This window comes from Magnolia sinica, chromosome 6 (genome assembly GCF_029962835.1).
Source record: "Magnolia sinica isolate HGM2019 chromosome 6, MsV1, whole genome shotgun sequence".
Taxonomy (NCBI): Eukaryota; Viridiplantae; Streptophyta; class Magnoliopsida; order Magnoliales; family Magnoliaceae; genus Magnolia; species Magnolia sinica.
The window spans coordinates 10,981-16,564 of NC_080578.1; the positions used below are offsets into that span (position 1 = coordinate 10,981).

Below are 5,584 nucleotides of genomic sequence, written 5' to 3' on the forward strand. Positions count from 1 at the left end.
TTCATGATCCAAACTCATTATATAATTAAAGCTGCTTTTCATGATCCAAACTCATCATATGATTGAAGCTGCTTTACATGATCCATGGCAATGTAAATGCTAAGTCGATCCATGCCCTAAATTTCATAGATCCCTCTTCAGGTTTACAAATGATCCAAACCGTTCATATGATTTGGCCCATTTCAATGGATCAAAACCTTTGACGTGCTTGGGCCATTTCAACGTATTTGAATTTCTTATATGATTCGGCCCATTCAGCGATCCAAATGCATCATATGATTCGTGCTGCTGTTAGTAATCTAACTAATCATATGGATGAAGTCTCTTTCTATGACCCATCCCAATGGATATGTTAAGTTAGATCCATCTATTCATAATATTAGACGTTAGTTCACAGTGATCCACATCGTTAATTTTGTAGGACCCTCTTCAGTTCGATACGCAATTCAAACAATCAAGTTTCTTTTTTCAACGATCCAAATTCATATGATTTGGCCCATTTCTAGTGATCTAAATCTTTGACATGGGCTATTTTGATGGATAAAAAACATTGATATGCATGGGCCATTCAGTGGATCCAAATAGTTCATATGATTCGGCTCATTCAGCGATCGACACTCATTATATGATTGAAGGTGCTTTTCATGATACAAACTCATCATATGATTTAAGCTACTTTTCATGATCCAAACTTATCATATGATTGAAGCTGCTTTTCATAATCCAAACTCATCATATGATTGAAGCTGCTTTTCATGATCCAAACTCATCATATGATTAAAGCTGCCTTTCATGATCCAAACTCATCATATGATTGGCAATGTATATGCTAAGTTGATCCATGCCTTACATTTTGTAGATCCCTCTTCAGGTTTACAAATGATCCAAACTGTTCATATGATTTGGCCCATTTCAATGGATCAAAACCTTTGACATGCTTTGGCTATTTCAATGTATTTGAATTTCTTATATGATTCGGCCCATTCAGCAATCCAAATGCATCATATGATTCGTGCTACTGTTAGTGATCTAAACTAATCATATTATTGAAGCCTCTTTCCGTGACCCATCCCAATGGATATGTTAAGTTAGATCAATCTATTCATAATATTTGACGTTAGTTCTCAGTGATCCACATCGTTAATTTTCTAGGACCCTCTTTAGTTCGATACGCAATTCAAACAATCAGGTTTCTTTTTTCAACAATCCAAATTCATATGATTTGACCCATTTCTAGTGATCCAAATCTTTGACATGGGCTATTTTGATGGATAAAAAACATTGACAGGCATAGGCCATTCAGTGGATACAAATAGTTCATATGATTTCGCTCATTCGGCGATCGACACTCATCATACGATTAAAGCTGCTTTTCATGATCCAAACTCATCATATGATTAAAGGTGCTTTTCATGATCCAAACTCACCATATGACTGAAGTTGTTTTACGTGATCCATGGCAATGTAAATGCTAAGTTGATCCATGCCCTAAATTTTATAGATCCCTCTTCAGTTTACAAATGATCCAAACCGTTCATATGATTTGGATCAAAACCTTTGACGTGCTTGGGCCATTTCACAACGTATTTGAATTTCTTATATGATTTGGCTCATTGAGCGATCCAAATGCATCATATGATTCATACTGCTGTTAGTGATCTAAACTAATCATATGATTGAAGCCTCTCTCTGTGACCCATCCCAATGGATATGTTAGGTTAGATCCATCTATTCATAATATTTGACGTTAGTTCTCATTGATCCACATTGTTAATTTTGTTGGACCCTCTTCAGTTCGATACGCAATTCAAACAATCAAGTTTCTTTTTTCAACGATCCAAATACATATGATTTGGCCAGTTTCTAGTGATCCAAATCTTTGACATGGGCTATTTTGATGAATAAAAAACATTGATATGCATGGGCCATTCAGTGGATCCAAATAGTTCATATGATTCGGCTCATTCGGCGATCGACACTCATCATACAATTGAAGCTGCTTTTCACGATCCAAACTCTTCATATGATTAAAGCTGCTTTTCATGATCCAAACTCATCATATGATTAAAGGTGCTTTTCATGATCCAAACTCACCATATGACTGAAGTTGTTTTATGTGATCCATGGCAATGTAAATGCTAAGTTGATCCATGCCCTAAATTTTATAGATCCCTCTTCAGTTTACAAATGATCCAAACCGTTCATATGATTTGGATCAAAACCTTTGACATGCTTGGGCCATTTCAACGTATTTGAACTTCTTATATGATTTGGCTCATTGAGCGATCCAAATGCATCATATGATTCATGCTGCTGTTAGTGATCTAAACTAATCATATGATTGAAGCCTCTCTCTGTGACCCATCCCAATAGATATGTTAGGTTAGATCCATCTATTCATAATATTTGACGTTAGTTCTCATTGATCCACAACGTTAATTTTGTAAGACCCTCTTCAGTTCGATACGCAATTCAAACAATCAAGTTTCTTTTTTCAACGATCCAAATACATATGATTTGGCCCGTTTCTAGTGATCCAAATCTTTGACATGGGCTATTTTGATGGATAAAAAACATTGATATGCATGGGCCATTCAATGGATCCAAATCGTTCATATGATTCGGCTCATTCGGCGATCGACACTCATCATACAATTGAAGCTGCTTTTCACGATCCAAACTCTTCATATGATTAAAGCTGCTTTTCATGATCCAAACTCATCATATGATTAAAGCTGCTTTTCATGATCCAAACTTATCATATGATTGAAGTTGCTTTACATGATCCATGGCAATGTATATGCTAAGTTGATCCATGCCCTAAATTTTATAGATCACTCTTCAGGTTTACAAATGATCCAAACTATTCATATGATTTGGACCATTTCTAATGATCCAAATCTTTGACATTGGCTAGTTCGATGGATAAAAAACATTGACATTCTTAGGCCATTCAGTGGATCCAAAACGTTCATATGATTCGGTGCATTTGGCGATCGAAACGCATCATACGATGGAAGCTACTTTTCATGTCCAAACTCATCATATGATTAAAGCAGCTTTTAATGATCCAAACTCATCATATGATTGAAGCTGCTTTTCATGATCCAAACTCATCATATGATTAAAGTTGCCTTTCATGATCCAACCTCATCATATGATTGGCAATGTATATGCTAAGTTGATCTATGCCCTAAATTTTGTAGATACCTCTTCAGGTTTACAAATGATCCAAACTGTTCATATGATTTGGCCCATGTTAAAGGATCAAAACCTTTGACATGCTTTGGCCATTTCAACGTATTTGAATTTCTTATATGATTCAGCCCATTCAGCGATCCAAATGCATCATATGATTCATGCTGCTGTTAGTGATCTAAACTAATCATATGATTGAAGCCTCTTTCCGTGACCCATCCCAATGGATATTTTAAGTTAGATCAATCTATTCATAATATTTGACGTTAGTTCTCAGTGATCCACATCATTAATTTTGTAGGACCCTCTTTAGTTCGATACGTAATTCAAACAATCAGGATTCTTTTTTCAAGGATCCAAATTCATATGATTTGGCCCATTTCTAGTTATCCAAATATTTGACATGGGCTATTTCGATGGATTAAAAACATTGACATGCATGGGCTATTCATTGGATCCAAATAGTTAATATGATTCGGCTCATTCGGCGATCGACACTCATACGATTGAAGGTGCTTCTCATGATCCAAACTCATCATATTATTAAAGATGCTTTTCATGCTCCAAACTCATCATATGATTAAAGGTGCTTTTCATGATCAAAACTCAACATATGATTGAAGCTGCTTTTCTTTGATTTAAATTCATCATTTGATTGAAGCTGCTTTTCATGATCTATGGCAATGGATATGCTATGTTAATCCATGCCCTAAATTTTGTGGATCCCTCTTTAGCTATTCAAATGATCCATACTGTTCATATGATTTGGCCCATTTCTAGTGATCCAAACCTTTAACATGCTTGGGCCAAAACCTTTGATGTGCTTGGGCCATTTCAACTTCTTACATGATTCGAACCATTCAGTGATCCAAATTCATCATATGATTCATGCCGCTGTTAGTGATCTAAACTACTCATATGATTGAAGCCTCTTTCCATAACCTATCCCAATGGCAATGTTAAGTTAGATCCATCTATTCATAATATTTGAGGTTGGTTCTCAGTGATCCACATCGTTAATTTTGTAGGACCCTCTTCAGTTCGATACGCTATTCAAAAATGGGCCATTTCAATTGTTGAGTGACTACCGAGTTTATACTTTTGAGCAAAAAATTTCAGACTATAGAGACTTCTATTCTTGTTTTTTATTTTTTCTTTTTTTTTTTTTCTGTTTTGGTCAAGAGTTCATTCTTTTAGAGCTCATCTTGGAAAGAACCACTAGTTTTGATGTTGTTTTGGTTTTGGAAATGGGATGTATGGCTTTTATAGCTTCAAAGAGTTGGGCTGATTGGATTTTTCTTTTCACTTTCAGATTAAAAGATGCTCTGGTGTTGTTAGTTACTGGTGAACAGAGAAGTCATTGGTGATTTTTTTTATGCTCTTCTATTTTTAGTGAATCACACCTCAGAGACAATACAAGCAGTAGATTCAATTTCCCTTTGAAATAGTAGATTCAACAACTTCAAACCTGAAAGCCCCTCCTGATGCTGTTAAAATGATACATCAAGTACACCCTCTGGCAAGCCCTGGATACACCTGGAGACAGAATGAACTCTTAGCTTCTCTAAGCGGTTTTCGTGAACTTGAGCCACATATTCTAAGATTGGTATTCAAATAGTTAAACAGATAAATAAGCAAAAATATCTATCGTATGCCACTGGTAAGGAAATAAATGAAACTGAAGAATAAGCTTTTAACTATAAGCAGATGGTGAATCTGCAGAATGTTCTGAATGGTAGATGGTGACTTCCTAACAATAAGCTTATATTCCTGAAATATAGCAAAATGTTCTGAATATGCAGGAAGTATTTTTACTTTATACTTGTGCGCCAGAGGAAGTGCAAAAGGACCTCCAGCAAACAGGGTCTCTTTATTCGCCAATGCTATGTCTTTCCCTGCCTCTATTGCAGCCACGGTAGGCTTTGATAATAGAAAGAGATGAATACTCAACCAGCTTGGTATTAATTTTGGTGTATTAGAAGACTTTTCAAATCAGGACATATACCAAGATGCATAATCTATGGTGCAAAAATAAATTGTATTATCTGTAAGAGAATTTTATTATGATCAATCAAAAGGAATTCTGCTTTTACCTTCAAACCTGCACAGCCTACTATTCCTGTGACTACTGTGACAGCATCTGGGTGGCGAGCAACTTGAAAATTTTTAAAGCTACGATTTTGAAATCACATACTTGGCATACAAATACTTTGAATCAGATTACAAATTACAGAACCCAGTTTAGATATATTGTGAAAAAAAAATTACACTTATTTGATTAGCTGACTATATGATTGATGGACATTTATTGGAGGTTATAAATGAAAAGATCTATTTGTACCATTTCAACAAGTGTCCACAATCAGTGGTTAGAATTTATGGACCA

At 35.4% G+C, this 5,584-nt stretch overlaps 1 long non-coding RNA gene across 1 annotated transcript; it reads left to right on the plus strand.

Moving 5' to 3' along the window:
• Positions 1-4,359: 4,359 nt before the first annotated feature.
• LOC131249819 (uncharacterized) lies at positions 4,360-5,298 on the plus strand. The gene is made up of 2 exons (XR_009172864.1): positions 4,360-4,561; positions 5,001-5,298. It is a non-coding gene; the product is annotated as an uncharacterized LOC131249819 (long non-coding RNA).
• The last annotated feature ends 286 nt before the right edge of the window (positions 5,299-5,584 follow it).